Genomic DNA, 18,936 nt, shown 5'->3' on the forward strand with positions numbered 1-18,936 from the left:
TGACTGTAGTTGTTTAAGTCTGTTTAATATAGTAGGGAAGATCTTTTCTGCATGAATAGGCAATGGTCAATCAATGTAGGAAGGTTAAGTGAAGAGTAATATTTCATATATCTATTTATCTACATAATATCATCCTTGTGATGAATTGACATCTCATAGTATGATCATTTGAAAAGATTTCTTCCACTGTCCTAAAGGACTTGATTAAGGCAATGCCTTCTGAGTCAAATTCCAGAATGATGATATAGATCCAGAAGCAATTTCTTATCAATTTTTTACTTCATATGCTACTAAATATTATATCTTTATACAGTACTTATCCAATAAATACATATTAAATGAATGAAAAACCTAAAAATTATACCTTCAAGGAGCTTAAAATTCCATTGGAGAAGAAAACACATGCATAATCAAAAAGAAATGCTATAATATTTGAATGGCAAGTATAAAAAACATGAATATAATAGGCATTGTAAAACTTCAGAAAAGAGAATTCTCACTCCCATTTGGAGTGGTTAAGAAATGCTTTCCAGAGAGGTGGAATTTGGTCTGAGCTTGATGAATAGATTCTCCATAGTGGGGAGTAATGGGGAAGGCAGGATGACAAAGACTGCTTGGTGTTCACAGACCCAGTTCCTTTTCCATCTGGGCTCATATATGGAAAGCTTTTCTCTGACTTTTTTGCAGTTTTGGAGGCAATATAATTGAGTTTCAGACATTGGAGTTGGAGAGAAGCGATGTATACTACTTTTAGGCGTGGCTCATAAAAACATCCCAAGGACCATGCTCCACATTCTCCGCCCATCTTCCTGACTTCAATGTCCTATGGTGTGAGACACTAAAGAAAAAATAAACCTGGATCTCAAAACATTATGCGGGACAAAAGCCATCTTGCAACCAGGAACATTCACATGAGACTATCAGCCTGAGTGACTAATGATCTTTTATTGTCTTAAACCATTAATGTATATTCTGTTACTGAAGCTAGCATAACTTCAATCAGCAAGCAGCCAAGAAAGAAAATCTTCTGAGCAAAGGTACACAAGCAGAATGTCTTAAAGACGTGCCAAAAAGTGGTGATTCAGATCCACTGGAGCAGATGTTGTGGGTGGATACAGTGAGCCTGGAAGATAAGGATGAAAAGACAGCCAGTATATAAAATGCCTTGAATGTGAAGATGACAAATTCGTGCTTGGTGGTCCTTAAACAAGAGAGCCACTAGAAGTTTGTGAGCAGAAAAATAGATACACAATGGTTTTCAGAAGATTAATTTAGAATAAGGAGGGATTAAGTTAAGCTTTACAGCAAAGATATTATTATAAGAATCAATACAGAATCTGGAAACAGGAACTAGAAATAAATAGAAGGTATAAAATGCCGCCTTAGGACCTAAATTACCTCAAGGCACTCATTTGCATGAGTAGGGCCAGATGCCTTTCTACCCCTCTTAGACCATAAGCATCTCATGAGCAAGTAAAATTTCTTATTTATTGATTTAGGCATTTCCCATGGCTAGTGTAATCTCTTGCACATGGTTGGGGCATTAAAAACATTGACTAAATATACTGAGATAACCAAGGAAGAGAAAACATTGAAAATGTTCATTGGGCCAGATATAAAAAGATCTTTGAGATCTAGGATATGAAGTTGGCCTGAGAAATGGATTCGGACTTTAGAATGAAAGGGAAAAATGTAAGGAGAGAAATACAGAGCACTGAGAATAAGATCTTGAAAAATAATCATAATTCCCTTTAAGGAGAGAGAGGAAATGGGCAGCTAAAGAGGAACATAAAGAAAGGGCAGAGAGGTCCTAGGGAGTATGCAGGCAAGAGTATAAGGTCAGAAAGGTGCAGAGAACAAAGTGTATGGATGCCACGAAGCGGGGTGAGGGGGTAGGATGAATTGGGAGATTGGGATCGACATATACACCCTGCTGGTACTAAGTATAAAGTAGGTGACTAGTGAGAACCTTATGTATAGCACAGGGAACTCTACTCAGTGATCGGTGGTGACCTACATGGGAAGGAAATGAAAAAAAGAGGGGATGTAGGTATATGTACAGCTGGTTCACTTTGCTGTACAGCAGAAACTAACACAACATGGTAAAGCAGCTATACTCCAATAAAAATTTGTTAGAAAAGATTGGTGAAGGCAAAGGAAAAATTTCAAGATGGAGAAAATGGTCAGCAGCGCTATAGTGACACCATAGAAGCAACCAAAGTAATAGGAGGGTCTAATCCTTGTCTATTCACAGGGTCAGGGCGAACAGCCATGGAAGAAATGTGACCAAAGCTGGATCAGCGAAGTCACAAGTGTTAGTCGCTCAGTTGTGCCCGACTCTTTGCCATCCCATGGACTGCAGCCCACCAGGCTCCTATGTCCATGGGATTCTTCAGGCAAGAATACTGCAATGGGTTGCCATTTCCTTCTCCAGGGGATCTTCCCTACCCAAGGACTGAGCCCCGGTCTCCTGCACTGCAGGCAGATTCTGGATTAGGAAAAGCAAATTATAGCTAAAGAGTTTTAAGGACTGTGACAGAAGTGAAAGACAATTGTTTGAGCTATTTGTACTGAAGGCGATGGCACCCCACTCCAGTACTCTTGCCTGGCAAATCCCATGGACGGAGGAGCCTGGTAGGCTGCAGTCCATGGGGTCGTGAAGAGTCGGACACAACTTTCCCTTTCACTTTTCACTTTCATGCATTTCACTTTTTCCCTTTCACTTTTCACTTTCATGCATTGGAGAAGGAAATGGCAACCCACTCCAGTGTTCTCACCTGGAGAATCCCAGGGACGGGGATTCAGTCTCTGGGGTCACACAGAGTCAGACATGACTGAAGTGACTTAGCAGCATGTGCTAAGTGATTGATTAGATGAAGTGATAAACTACTATATAATCAAAAGTATGAGTGTTTGGTAACAGATCTTCTCTTCCAAGTAAACTTCGCTTTAAAAACAATATTGGACCTAAGGAATCCATCAATATGGACATACCTTGTTTTTTCAACACTTTGATTGTATCAAAATTCACATACCATATCATTTTACCCATTTAAAGTGTGTAATTAAATGCTTTTTAGTCTCTTCACAGAGTTGTGAAACTATCATCACAATATTTTAGAATAATTTTAGAATTTTAGAATATTTTTGTTGCCCCAGAAAAAAACCAAGTAACCAAGAGCAGTCATTCTCCATCTCCTGCAACCTTTCAGCTCTAGGCAATGACTAACCTATTTTCTGTCTCTGTGGACTTGCCTGTTGTGAACATTTTATATAAGTGAAATAATATAATATGTGGTCTTTTGTGTTTGGTGTCCTTCACTCAGCAAGCTATTTTCCAGACCCATCCACGTGGTAGCAAGCACTACATTCTTTTCAATTGCTGAATAAATATTTTATCATAAGAATATAGCACATTTTGTTTATCCATTCATCAATAGATGATAATTTGCATTGTTTTCCATTTTTATGATGAATAACACTGCTATGAAAATTTGAGTATAATGTTTTTTGTGTGTGAGCATGTGTTTTCATCACCTGAGGTATACACCTAGGAGTGAAATTCCTGGATGAAATAGTAACTCTGTGTTTATTTAACGTAGGAGGAATGATCAGACTGTTTTTCAAGGTGGCTATACCATTTCACATTCTTATCACCATTGTAGTGTTCTCAGCTTCTCCACTTTCTTGCCAATATTTGATATTTTTTACATATAGCCATCCTAGTGGGTATGGGATGGTATTTTGTTGTGGTTTTCATTTGTTTTCCTTGATGACTACTGATGTGGAGTATTTTTTTATGTGCTTATTTGGCTATTTGTTTATCTTCTTTGGAGAAAGATCTACTCAAATCCTTTGCTCATTTAAAAACTGTGTTATTTATCTTTGCATTATGAGTGAAAATTATTCTTGTTTATAGAGGAATTACTTCTGTAGTGTTACTCTTCCTGATAGCTTATGTGATGGCTTTTAGCTTTAATTATAGAGGGTATTGACTGTGTTCCGCTCATTTGAATGCAACTTACAAATTTTCCCTTTATCTACTAATTATGGTGACAGTTTGAGGCATGATGATCTCTTGGAGGAGGGAGGTGTTTCAAGGTGACTCTAATATACCACACAGACAGTTGCCCTACTTGAGGCTGCTCTTGGGAGCAGAATGGAAGTATACATCCTACATTGGACAGGAAGGATCAAAGTGTTAAGAAAACAAGCCTACACTTTTCTAAGTTGGTTTCCCCAATAGGATACTTGACGACATAGTTCTGTATTGATTATAAAGAGTTAAATGCTGAGCTACTTCATCCTTTTATGCATATTTACATATAATGTAGAGTCTGAAAACTTATAATTAAAAAGGGGGCTTGTCCTTTTCATTTAAAAAATTTTTACTATAACAGTAGCATTTTAAACTCTAGAGCTTCCCGAAAGATGGGCCTGTCCATAATTTCATCTGTGGTCTGCCCATCCCTAAATGTATCATTTCCTTTTCAACTTTGCTTGGTATCAGAGTTGGAACATCTGTTTCTTTTGTTTATGACAACAGATCTCACAAACATTTGGGCCTTCATAGAAAATGTTCATGCAAGTGCCAGCTGGGTGTGGGCAATTAGTTATGTAAGCTACAAGCAAGCTCCCTTTCTGTGTGCTTATGGATAATCACTTCTATCCCACCTACAGGTCTTCATGCTGTATCTTTTTTATCGTCAGTGTGTAATTAAGTCTCTCTATTGCATGCAGAACAATGTTTTGTGGTGTGAATGAGATTCTCTGAAATGCTGGAAATATGTGTAATTTTAAAGTCCCTCAACCCTTCATTTAGTAGATTTGACTAGACAATGGATTTCAGAGGTTGCTATTCAGCACTGAGGAATGCATTTAAAAAAAAAGAGAAGTAGACTCAGCATACATGAATCCCTGCCAAGGAAGCACTTTCTGATGTTGAATAAAATCCTAGGTTAACTGTGTATTGTTGGAGCATTTTTGCTACAGTAGAGATGTTTCAGTTTTCCTCTTTCAAAACCTCAGGTCCTCTTGAATATCACATCACTTACAATGCAAATATTTTGATTTGTTTCACATCTGAATAGATTAGATACGGTTAACTGTCTCACCTGGACAGTTATAAAGGTATCAGACATTAGAGAAATCATAACCTTTTATTAGATGGCATTTACTTATTTTATTTAGAAAGGCAGGCATGAAAAGTATGTCGAGGTTTTGGATAGTTTGCAAAAATTTGCTAAACTTACCAAGTCAGATCTATTTGAGTTTTAAAAGGGAGTCATTTTTATCTTCCTTATGAATTATTTCTTTGTTTAACGCTAATCTTGCAAAGTCAGAGCTAGAAAGAGGCGAGCAGGGAGAAGTGAAAGAGAACAGAAGAGAGAGAAAGCAGGGTGAGGAGGAAGGGGGAAGGAAGTAAGTGAAGCTGGAAGGGATCAACATCCGTGAATACCTTCCCCGTAAATGAACATGCATTTTCTTAAAGCCAGATGTCCTTTAAAAATACTGAAGCTCCTTGATGATAAAAAGTGAACTGTCTTCAGAATTGGAGAAAACAATAGCAAATGAAGCAACTGACAAAGAATTAATCTCAAAAATATGCAAGCAACTCCTGTAGCTCAATTCCAGAAAAATAAACGACCCAATCAAAAAATGGGCCAAAGAACTAAACAGACATTTCTCCAAAGAATACATACAGATGGCTAACAAACACATGAAAAGATGCTCAACATCACTCATTATCAGAGAAATACAAATCAAAACCACAATGAGGTACCATCTCACACCAGTCAGAATGGCTGCGATCCAAAAATCTACAAACAATAAATGCTCGAAAGGGGGTGGAGAAAAGGGAACCCTCTTACACTGTTGGTGGGAATGCAAACTAGTACAGCCACTATGGAGAACAGTGTGGAGATTCCCTAAAAAACTGGAAATAGAACTGCCATATGACCCAGCAATCCCACTGCTGGGTGTACACACCGAGGAAACCAGAATTGAAAGAGACATGTGTACCCCAATGTTCATCGCAGCACTGTTTATAATAGCCAGGACATGGAAGCAACCTAGATGCCCATCAGCAGATGAATGGATAAGAAAGCTGTGTTACATATACACAGTGGAATATTACTCAGCTATTAAAAAGAATGCATTTGAATCAGTTCTAATGAGGTGGATGAAGCTGGAGCTTATTATACAGAGCAAAGTAAGTCAGAAAGAAAAACACCAATACAGTATACTAATGGATATATATGGAATTTAGAAAGATGGTAACAATAACTCTGTATGCAAGACAGCAAAAGAGACACAGGTGTATAGAACAGTCTTTTGGACTCTGTGGGAGAGGGCGAGGCGGGGGGAATGATATGAGAGACAGCATTGAAACATGTATATTATCATATGTGAAGTAGATCGCCAGTCCAGGTTTGATGCATGAGACAGGGTGCTCAGGGCTGGTGCACTGGGATGACCCTGAGGGATGGGATGGGGAGGGAGGTGGGAGAGGGGTTCAGGATGTGGAACACAGGTACATCCATGGCTGATTCATGTCAACGTATGGCAAAAACAACCACATTATTGTACAGTAATTAGCCTCCAATTAAAATTAAAAGAAAAATAGTGAACTGTCTTTGTCTATACAGAGATAATTACAGCCACAACTGTTTCTTGTTCTTGCTAATTTGAAGAGCGCCAAGAGGCAGAGTAAGGGTGTCCTTGGACAAAATTTGCAGTGTTTATGTTTTGTCATCTGAGTTCTGCCACAACAGCCATACTCCCCTTCTACTCTCTCCTCACTTGTCTGTGGGCCACCTGTACACCCCCAGCTCCCACCAACATCTGGGCAAACTTCCTGCCTTATCCAATTATTCTGAGAATGACCTGCTTGATAGTAACCCATATTTGATTAGCTGATTAAACTTTAATTGAAATTTATTTACATCAAAGTTAATAACATGGCCTTTTGCTTTTCTATAAATATTTCAGGATCTAATTGAAACGTTTTTATGAAGAAAAACAAAAGCAAAGACAAAAGAGATACTCTTCTAGAATTTTAATTTGGATTGTATCTGTGGATGAATTTAAGGAAGAACTGACATCTTTAAAATTTACTAACTGCTCCCATTTTTCCTGCTGTTAATTTAGGTGTTCTTTAATTTCTTTCTGTATTTTGTTATTTTCAAAGTAATAGTCAGCATACCTTTATGAGAATTATTTCTTTCAATGTGCCATGTTTTTCCTTCCTGAAGGCTTTATACTTCATACTCTACATAGATTTTTAGATCCACACTACCTAGACACAGCTTCAAGAGAAACTGCTGTGAGGATTGTGACCGAGTGAAAGCTGGGGCTCCCCAGGTGGCGCTAGAGGTAAAGAACCCGCCTGCCAATGCAGGAGACACAAGAGACATGGGTTCGATCCCTGGGTGGGAAAGATCCCCTGGAGGAGGGCATGGCAAATCACTCCAGTGTTCTTGCCTGGAGAATCCTCATGGACAGAGGAGCCTGGCGGGCTACAGTCCATGAGGTTGCAAAGAGTCGGACACGACTGAAGTGACTCAGTGGGCAGGCAAGGCAGGCTTCAACTGCCACACTTTCTGGGTATCCTGCCTTCTACTAAGGCTACATTCTCCCCAATAAGTCACTGCTTCCAGCCTGTGACTGAATCTGGAGCAGGTACTGGAGTCAGCCTCTTTCTGGCCAAAGAGAGACTGATCTAGTGGATGGTTTTTCTCGGTCATCTCGGAATTTCTCAGAACGACAGTGCAGTTTGACTTCTTCCTACACAATTCTGCTTCCTTCTCCCTGCCCTTTCGTAGGTGCCAGACCTGCACTGTGGTCTAAAGGCCCTACTTACCCTTGTCTGTCACAGTGCTTTCCTCTAATCTTTTGTACATCTACTTCTGCATTGGTGTCTACGTCTCAGACTATAGGAACTGAGAAAAAGGAATTTCCTTTATTACCTTAAAGAATTCTACATCTGTTCCTATACTTGACAAAACTTTTCTAAGTCACGAGAAGGTAAAAGGATTATCTCTTTAGAGAAGGAGGAAAGGAGGAAAAGGTAAAAATTCAAGTACATTTGAATCAGGTATAGAGGTGGGATTTTAATGAAATCAGAGACAGGACTGTGGTGCAGGGCACATCAGGAAGGGCTGCAGTCCTCGCGGATGATATGCGTCCCTCCCTGACTGCCCACCCTGCCCTGGCGGGCACACACTTAGGGAGTTTGTGCTCCCTCCACAGGCATTTTGGGAGCATGAGCTCTGTTACCTTTGGGACACTGCCCCAAGTATTGCAGATTAACATAATGGATATGATACTGTTTCTGATCTTGGAAAACTCCCAGTCCAGATGAGGACTATAATGTAATTCAGAAAACCCTAGTAGCTCTGGGCCCCCTTCTGTGATAACTTCATTAGGCCTCTTTTAATGCAGCACTTTGCCAACAAAGGTCCGTCCAGTCAAGGCTATGGTTTTTCCAGTAGTCATGTACGGATGTGACAGCTGGATCATAAAGAAGGCTGAGTGCCAAAGAATTGATGCTTTTGAACTGTGGTGTTGGAGAAGGGACTCTCAAGAGTCCCTTGGACTGCAAGGAGATCCAACCAGTCCATCCTAAAGGAGATCAGTCCTGAATATTCATTGGAAGGACTGATGCTGAAGCTGAAACTCCGATACTTTGGCCACCTGATATGAAGAACTGACTCATTAGAAAAGACCCTGATGCTGGGAAAGATTGAAGATGGGAGGAGAAGGGGACGACAGAGGATGAGATGGCTGGATGGCATCACCGACTTGATGGACTTGAGTTTGGGTAAACTCTGGGAGTTGGTGATGGACAGCGAGGCCTGGAGTGCTGTGGTCCTAGGGTTGCAAAGAGTCGGACACGACTGAGCGACTGAACAATAGCAACAATGCAGCATGCTGGGTATGGGTATATTTATCTTATCTTTATATCTTAAATTATTCTCATGTTCTGGATTAGGGAGAAAAAGATCTATCTTTCATTAGGTATCTACTAATTCCTAATTTGTTTGTTAGGAAATAAATCTGAGAAGCCATAAAGGAAATAATCTATGGGGAATGGAACTCCTCCTAGAAACTATTAAATAGTAATAAATTGGCAGCTGCCTACTCAAGACCCTTTTTGTCTGCAGAGCTTGAGCCCTGGTTTTGTAGGTACAGGCAGGGTTCTTCTTTAATGGGGAGGCCCAATATTTACCAGAGGTGTCCACTTCAGCAGGGAAGCATAGTATTCTAAAAAACCAATTGATCATGATGTCAGCACTCGGCAATCCTTATGAGTTTTTGATAGACTTGAGATTTACAAACTACTTCTAGTGTATATGTATGTTTTACAAGACTTCAGTATTGGAGGCTACTTAGTATATTGCGCGAGGCCTGAGCTAGTTGTCCTGGTCTGAATTGCAACTGCGGTTGTGAAACAACTTACTAGCGTCCACTTCAGTTACCACGATCGGTTTGGAGTACTGAATACGGAATCCCCAGGGGTAATCGCCGGTCCCTCTGACAAGCTTCACGGTGCGCTCACGAACTGAAGAGGAAGCGGAAAGGACATTCTTTTGAGTTCATCTTTAGATACTACAAATGCAATGAAAATATAGCTGGTATTTATTGCTGGTTTAGTATATACCGGGCTTAATAAAAGTCAAAGTACTTTACAACTAGTATCTAATTTAATCTTCACATTGACCTAAGATTAATATTTTTTTGGAGAGGAGAAAACTGAGGCATATAGACGCTAAACAAGTCAGCTGAGTCACGTGGTGAGGAATGGGCAGGGCTTTCTTCCCGAGGCCGCTGACCATTGCAGGTTTCAGGCACGCGGAGCTGTGAACCATGGGACGGTTCTACAAGGTTTTAATACACGTGGAAATAAGAAAACCGAATCTTCATCCATAATAGTCAGGTCTTACAGGACCCCAGGAAATTCTGAGCAACTGAGCTGCTCAGAAACAAGGGAAGCAGCTGGGCCTTGCAGAAATGCTAAGGTTATGCTGCATTGAAAATGAAGAGTTCCAGAAGCTTGACAGTAAAAATTAAAAAAAATTTTTTACATTAGTCTAATCATCTTAAATTAATGTGGTCCAGCTATTTACCAGTCTGCTTTTCCATGTGTCTTCTCCTGTTTCCTCCTGCTATCTTTATACAGTCTTTTCTGTAGGTGTAAATATAGGTGTGAGCGTGTGTGTGTGGATGGGTGGGTGTGGGTGGGTGTGTTTCTTCCTCAAGACTTCTGCTTGCTGATAAGTTCATAACTATAACTCACTTCTGGACCCTCTTGATCTTCCTCTACCTCAAGACATTTTAAATTTCTACCTCAAGACTATCCAAGGGCATTTTCCCAAGCTGAATTCCTAAAAGATAAAATCTATCAGATAAGACCTCTTTGGGCTATTACTCTTCATAGACAAGGAAAGAGCAGGATTCCAAGGCAGAAAACACGTCTCAGGAAGACTTCCCTCTGTGGAAGGGCATTTTCCGTAAAGGAGATGTTGCCGCGGTAGGTCTCTTGTCTTTATAGTGTATTTACCCCTTGCATTTTATTTAGGAAAAAATACATGCCTGAATCATGCTAGAGTACAAAACGGAAATTAAAAATCTGAAGGGCTTATGTGATCTCAGAAGAATCCCTTTTTAAATGCTGACAAAGTTATCCAAGGAAGAATCACAATGAAAGACTTCAAAATATTATTTGGTTGTATTTAAGACCAACTTCATTGCGGAGAAGTGTTAATGCAATACTGGGAGAATTACTCTTTCCCTGACAATTAGATAGAAATACTTTATTAGTTGAGCTTTTTTTCCTGTATGTTAATGAATATCTTAAAATGATAAAGAATAAATCATAATACAGTACAATGATAAACTTCCTGAGCTCCAGAAGTGAATTAATAGTAATATGCCTCTGGAAAAAAGGTATTATTAGGTCTCTAGGAAAAATGCAATTAATTATAAAATAAGAATGCTCATCTATTAATAAAGGCAGGGCAAATTCATACCTTAAGATATAATTTAATAGAATTTCTTTCCATTAAAAATAGGAATACATTAAAATTTATGGGTAATATATTTTGTAGCTTCTTTTCAGCCATTCTTTTGTATTTTTGTGTATCATTTTTCATTCCTCAGAAATATTTACATCTTCCTTCATATTGGAGATCAGGAACATTTCTTCTATGAAGAGTTGCATCCTCTAGGTTCATATAAAAAGGTTCATACTAAGAAAAAATGTCTGCTGTAGGCAACATATGGATAAAGTTAGAAGCAATCAAGCATTCAAAGGAGTTCTTAACAATTGTATTTTGAGTGGCTAAGGACTTTTGTTCAGCTTCCCCTTTGATGAGAAATCTCTTTCTTTGCCATTGCAGACAGATGTCTGGGTGGGTGACTCCCTGATCTTGGAGAGATATTGTTATTATAAATTTACCTTATATTTCTCAGAGCTTGTAAACAGATTTGCCATTGTTTTATTACATTTCCTCCCAGGTATTACTGAGGTAAATCTTTTTAAAAATTAAGTTTCTTATAAAAAGATGACAAAAAGAGTAAAGGATTAGGCAATTTTTCCAAATGTTCTTAGCTGACCATCTCCTTGGTCAGCTAGGGAATAAAAATATCTAATAAAAATAAGGAAATAAGCATCTTTGTTTTTAATAATCCATGGTAGCCTAATATCAGAGGTAATTAATTCACAGACATTTACTGAGTATCTACTATGTGTCCCATTGTTTTCTTATGTATCAATATGAGGACTGTGGTGTTGAGGACAGAGAAGAGACTTTTTCTCATGGAGTTGACATCCTGGACCTTGGCTACCCAAATTGGCAAACATTCAAAGAAAGAATAGAGCCTCTTCATATGGATTCCTGAAGGAATGTTTGTTATCCCAATATGTCTGAACAAAATACACTGTTTCTCTGTTGGTTAAAACAGTATCAGGAAAAGCTTACCAAATTTGCTGTGCAAGTATTAAGTGTATTCCAGTGCTAAAATTCTGTGCTCTATTCTGTGCTCCTGGGAAGATTTCTTATTATTTGTTAATACGATTCCCTTTTGGCAGTTATTTTGCATGACTATTTGGACTGCCACTTACTGGATCTCAGCGTAATTTAAGGGACAGAACTGGGAAATTCAAGGACCCCAAAATGAGTATTTTAGCAGTCTGCAGCAAGCTGGTAGCTAATCAGGGCAAAAAAGAAAATCAGGAATCCTACTTCTGACCTCAGTAGAAATCATTTCTAACAATCCTACTTGTCAAAACTTCTTGCTCCTTATAGGTTACCCTCTTGATACTAGCTTCTGCTTTTGACAAATTGCTTATCCAATTGATGTTTGTTTAATGGAGTATTTTTACTGAGTTGATTCAAATCAAATCCTGTTTGCTTTTTGTCTTACATGCGATGATAAGATAGCTGTTGCTTTCAAGGCTGTAGCATGGTGGTTTTTTTTTTTTTTTTTTTCAATCAGGTAAATCGAATGTCAACAATGTGTGAAAGTATAAACAACTCAATAAAATCTTTAAACGGTAAGCTCAACTATAGTGCACTCCTGTGGGAGAAAATGCACTCAGAATGTTTTGCAACATGTTCCCCTCCCATTCTGAAGACCGTTTTCTCAGATTTTGAGATTTATGGTCCTGGAGCCCCTTGCTGCTGTCTGGTGGATAATCTGTGAGTGCCACACAGCTGCTGAAAAGCCACAAATAAATGTCATTGTCTTTTCAGAGACTGTGTGGTCACATCGTCAAGTAATTTATCCCCCCAAATAGCATTTCCTTGGAATCATCTTGTTAGATGTAAAAGTTCAAATGAAGGGCACATAGTTCCATAAATACAACACCACTTAGATATTGAAAATACCCTAAAACTTTCTCGTAGCTCCAGCAATATACTTCTGTAGTGATGCAAAACTTTTAAAAATCTATTTCTCCAATAATAGAAGGGCACTTTCTAGAGTATTAAAGATTGAATTCTGTAAGTTTAAAATTTATTCTCACAATACATATTGGTAGATATAAATTATCATTGCAATATCTTCAAAATGTCATTAGGCTAATACAGACATCTTTCAGTTTTAAAATTATTCTTTTGCCTCCAACTCATGTTTCCTCTCAATCTCCAGCTTCTTCTACTGATGTCTCAAAATCACATCGTTAAAAACATGTATCTGGTATGTGGAATACTTCAAGCATTAATAACAGTAAGCAAGAACAATTAGCACATTCTTGGACTGAGGTTCAGTGCAATAAATATTAATAGTTAAAACTCACTTACTACATTTAAACATAATTTGTTTAGTTGTGTGGATGTGTGTGGGCACATACGTGTGTGTGTATATGCACACATGCATGAATTTTTTGGCAAAATTAAGCAAATTTTCTTTTTTTTTTTTTTAGCTTAAGCAAATAATGGCAAATCAACTAAATGCTTCTTTGATGACCATACACAGTTGTAGAAATGGTGATAATTGTCTTTTCTTACATCAGGTGTTAGCCAAGATACTGTGAGGGAAGAATGAATTCTATCTAATGTATCTTTTCACCTGCCTGCCACAAACAGTCAATACATATTGTCAATTTAGTTAGTATATTATGAAATAGCAATTGTTTGCAGTTTATATAAAATATATATATATAAATATAAACAGATATGTGTGAATATGTATTTAATATTTAGTTAAAATTCCCATAAAATTAATAAAAATAAGGATAGGAGATAGAAATAGTCAAGACAGACAAAAATAGCCCACTATAATTTTCACATATATTGTGTCATTTCACATTTTATAACACTGTAAGATAGGCAGTGAGATAATAACAGTGAATAAGTGAATTTTTTAAGGTCACATAGCTAGTAAATTACTTTTTATACATTCATGCAACAAATATATGTTGGCTTTCTGTAATGAAATAGGCGCTGTCCTTGGTGTGGAGAATACATCAATGAACAAATAGAGAGCCTAACCCTGAAAATCCTATTTTCAGCCTAGTGTTTTTACCCTGTGCCATGCTATTACTCAAATAAAAGTTAACTATAGAAGATTTTGGTTCTTTTTTTAGAAAGTTTATTGCTTGATTCTCAGCATCTTCTTTTTATAGTAGATTTACAAGGCTGTGTTAGTTTCTGGCATACAGCAAAGTGATTCAGTTACATATATATATATTTAACTTAAAATATATATATTATATATATAAATATATATTTTATATATAATATTTTATATATTATAAAATTTATATATAATATATATAATTTTTATATAATATATATTTACATATATATTTTTTAAGTTACATATATATATTCATATTCTTTTTAGATTCTTTTCCATGATAGTTTATTACAACATATTGAATATATCAGAGTTCCCTGTGCTATATAGAAGGATCTTGTTGTTTATCTATTTTAAATATAGTAGTTTGTGTCTGCTACTCCCAAACACCCAGTTTATCTCCCCTCTGTTCTCCTTTGTTAACCGTAAGTTTGTTTCCTATGTCTGTGAGTCAGTTTCTGTTTTGTAAATACAATCATTTGTATCATCCTTTTAGATTCCCCATGTAAGCAGTATCATCATATATTTCTCTTTCTCTGGCTTACTTCACTTAGTATGACCATCTCTAGGTCCATCCATGTTGCTGCAAATGGCATTATTTCATTCTCTTTTTGTGACTGAGTAATTTTGACTGTGTGGATCACAATAAACTGTAGAAAATTCTGAAAGAGATGGGAATACCAGACCATCTGATCTGCCTCTTGAGAAACTTATAGGCAGGTCTGGAAGCAACAGTTAGAACTGGACATGGAACAACAGACTGGTTCCAAATAGGAAAAGGAGTATGTCAAGGCTGTATATTGTCACCCTGCTTATTTAACTTATATGCAGAGTACATCATGAGAAATGCTGGGCTGGAAGAAGCACAAGCTGGAATCAGGATTGCTGGGAGAAATATCAAGAACCTCAGACACACAGATGACACCACCCTTATGGCAGAAAGTGAAGAGGATCTAAAAAGCCTCTTGATGAAGGTGAAAGAGGAGAGTGAAAAAACTGGCTTAAAGCTCAACATTCAGAAAACGAAGATCATGGCATCTGGTCCCATCACTTCATGGAAAATAGATGGGAAAACAGTGGAAACAGTGGCAGACTTTATTTTTTGGGCTCCAAAATCAGTGCAGATGGTGACTGCAGCCATGAAATTAAAAGACGCTTACTCCTTGGAAGGAAAGTTATGACCAACCTAGATAGCATATTCAAAAGTAGAGACATTACTTTGCCAACAAAGTTCCATCTAGTCAAGGCTATGGTATTTCCTGTGGTCATGTATGGATGTGAGAGTTGGACTGTGAAGAAAGCTGAGCGCCGAAGAATTGATGCTTTTGAACTGTGGTGTTGGAGAAGACTCTTGAGAGTCCCTTGGACTGCAAGGAGATCCAACCAGTCCATTCTGCAGGAGATCAGCCCTGGGATTTCTTTGGAAGGAATGATGCTAAAGCTGAAACTCCAGTACTTTGGCCACCTCATGCAAAGAGTTGACTCATTGGAAAAGACTCTGATGCTGGGAGGGGTTGGGGGCAGGAGGAGAAGGGGACAACAGAGGATGAGATGGCTGGATGGCATCACTGATGTGATGGACGTGAGTCTGAGTGAACTCCAGGAGTTGGTGATGGACAAGGAGGCCTGGTGTGCTGCGATTCATGGGGTCGCAAAGAGTCGGACACGACTGAGTGACTGAACTGAACTGGACTGAATAATTAGTGACGATGAGCATTTTTTCATCTGCCCTTTGGCCATCTTCATGTCTTCTTTGCAGAAATGTCTGTTTAGATCTTCTGCTCATTTTCTGATTGGGTTATTATTATTATTTTTTTTTTGGTTATTGAGCTGAATGAGATGTTTTTGTATATTTTGAAAATTAACTCCTTGACAGTTGCATTGTTTGCAAATATTTTCTTCTATACATTGTCTTTTTGGTTTATTTATGTATATACATTGTATTATTGTATATACATTGTCTATACATTGTCTTTTTGGTTTATTTATGGTTTTCTTTCCTGTGCAAAAGCTTATAAATTTGATTAGATCCTATTTATTTGTTTTTCTTTCTTTTGCCTTTGGAGACTGACTGACCTAAGAAGACAGTGCTACAATTTATGTCAGAGAATGTTTTGCCTATGTTCTCTCTGGAGTTTTATTTGTCGTGTCTTCTAGTCAAGTCTTTAGGCCATTCTGGGTTTACTTTTGTGTATGATATGAGGAAGTATTTTAATTTCATTGACTTACATGCAGCTCCTCAGCATCCATTTTAATTTTCAAAAATTCCACTCTAAATTCCTTAAGTTTTAGAATCAAAGTTTCATACTGCATGCTTTTCAATGAATGGTTAATCTCAATTAATTCATATTATGAGATGAGTATAAATAAGTATTCTTAATGTGCAATATACAAACCTTGCATTGTCTTATGCATGTACACAGGAATTCACTTAGAGTTACAACTTTTCCTCATTAAAATCCTCCAATGCTGACTTTCATATTTAAAAGAAAAAATTAAGAGGCTCTATTTTACTCTACAGATAAAACAAATGATGAGCTTATAGGTAACAACAATTACTCATGTCTCCATAAATGGGATTAAGATGAAACTAGGCACATTTTGATGCCTGTGCTGAAAATTTAAGTACCTCTTTATAGAAATCTATCCTAGTCACTGCTGTTAAATCTGTGTATCTTTAGTGGCTTCCCCCAGTGCCTGGACCATAGTAGGAATGGTGTTTGCTGAATGCATGATTGTAAAATTAATTTAAAACATTATTTTAAATCTGAATCTTTGCTTTCTTGGGTTAAATTGTTTACTATTCATCAAAGTAATTTATTTATTCTTTGTTTATAAAAGTTTATAAAAGCTCTATAGGTTAAATTTTGCAGCAAAGATTAGATTGAAATAGTAATTTCACATTCTTAAATTTGTTATTCAGGTATAGTTTTTTTTAAAAAATCACCATGCTATTATTCCATTAAGGAAATACAGTTTTAGCAAACTGAATTTTAATCTCTTTAAAAAACATCATGTAACTATCAGACTATTAATGACATTTTTAAAACACATGAAAATATTTATTTTATGAAGCGAAAGTATAATTATTAAATAATTATATTATTAAATATGTCAGGCTATAGAATTTAATTGAATAATTGTAGAGTCCTTAGCAGCTACTGGTTGGGGATTTTCCTTTTATATCAAACTGTATACATGAAAATATGAGATGCGTATTTTGTATACATTTGAAAACAGGACTAGACCTATGTATATTAAAAAGATGAGGCAGAAACAACAAAGTGGTCATAGTCCAGTGTTGGAGCAATAAATGATTTGTTGCTTGTTTGTATTCTTCAGTACATTTTTTATAACTGTATTTTTTGCTTGAAGAATGAAAGACTCTTGACTCTTCCTACATTCATCTTTATTCCAACTTTGGAATTATTGGTCTATTTTGGAATGGGTTCCTAAGACAGTTATTATTTTAATAACTTCAGAATCTTTCACAATATTGAGAAGGTTGTGTATATACACATACACACGCATATATGTACACACACACACACACTTCTTTCCAAATGCTCCCCCCAGTGTGAAAGTTTGCCAACTTTAGAGATTTGCCTGCTTACAGATTCTCTAAGACATATGCATTTTATTGTAATTGTGAGGTCCTTACCAGCTACTGGTCGGGGTTTTTTGCTAAGACATCTGGGACTGTCTTCAGGATTCCCATCATCCCCTCGGAAAACCCATGCAGCTGAATGGAAGTTCTCTGTGTAGAATCCTTTTTCTTCAATACTGACTCGAAAGCCAAGGTCCACAGAGCAGCCGTCTTCTGAGGTGACTGAGGAGCAGAAAAGGTGATGACATGAATTATGATCTGGGAAGAAAGCTGTGCACATGCTGATGGCCAGGGTGAGGAAGCACTGAATATATATGCATGGGAAAAATCTGTACTAAAGCAGTGTGATCCCTGAAAACAAGTAGCAAAGTTTGTTAGACAGTTCTCTTGGGAAGAACTTGTACAGTCCTAAAATATCGTAAATAAAACAGGCACTGCTTGAGGGTCCATGCGGTGGGAGTCAGTATACTAATCCTTTTGTGGAGAACTATGTTTTTGAAACTTACGTGTTAGTATTCAGGTATTAAGAGGAAGCCACATAAGACTGAGAATTAGATTTAGAATCCCTTTCAAAATACTGAGCATGGGGAAAAAAAAAAAATCCCTATTGTCTCTCTGTGCTTCAAAGAAGGTGCTGCAAAAACATACATTCCGAGAAAACTCTATGCTCTTACATGTAGAATAAAGTATATAGGGAGGCAGGTAAAGTTTTCTCTGACAGTTTCATTCATAGCAGTTGACCATTTTCTGTGTATTTGGGAGTTTATTGGATTCTCTGGGAGGCTGTGTCAGTTGAGGGAAGGAGAGTGCATTTCTATTTTAGCTTCTAAGTGTTTCTTTGTGGTCCTATTTGGGTAATTAAAACCTTAATAAAGTCATGCCCCACATCTTTCTGTCTTTCAAGGATACAAACTTGAGAAGCACTATTTTGTAATTAAGGCATACGTTCAAGAGAAGCATAGATCCTTTACTTACATTACTTCATTATCATGAAGAGAGTGGGGTTTGAAGATCCTAGAATGATTCTTCAACAATAACAACAGCAAACTCTTTTAATCTCTTGTCACATGCTATATCTGCTCCTGTATGTTTGTCTTAAACATCATAGGTAAAGCCTTTCCCTTACTCCCCTCACTGTGCCCATCGGCCATCAGTACTGTGCTTCTGCTGAAGGTCAGTTATGTAAAGCCCCTAGGAAGGAAGGTTCTTTCGCTCTCACTGCCTTTCTCTGGAGACTCGCTCCTGAT

At 37.4% G+C, this 18,936-nt stretch overlaps 1 protein-coding gene across 1 annotated transcript in view; it reads right to left on the reverse strand.

Annotated features, from left to right (window-relative positions):
- The window catches only part of LOC129640447 (uncharacterized), an 86,045-nt gene extending 76,457 nt beyond the window's left edge, over positions 1-9,588 (reverse strand). The window contains exon 1 of the mRNA XM_055565793.1: positions 9,461-9,588. The gene's annotated coding sequence lies outside the window, so the exon portion shown is untranslated. The remainder of the gene's footprint in view (positions 1-9,460) is intronic.
- Between the last annotated feature and the right edge of the window lie 9,348 nt (positions 9,589-18,936).

This window comes from Bubalus kerabau, chromosome 1 (assembly GCF_029407905.1).
Source record: "Bubalus kerabau isolate K-KA32 ecotype Philippines breed swamp buffalo chromosome 1, PCC_UOA_SB_1v2, whole genome shotgun sequence".
NCBI lineage: Eukaryota > Metazoa > Chordata > Mammalia > Artiodactyla > Bovidae > Bubalus > Bubalus kerabau.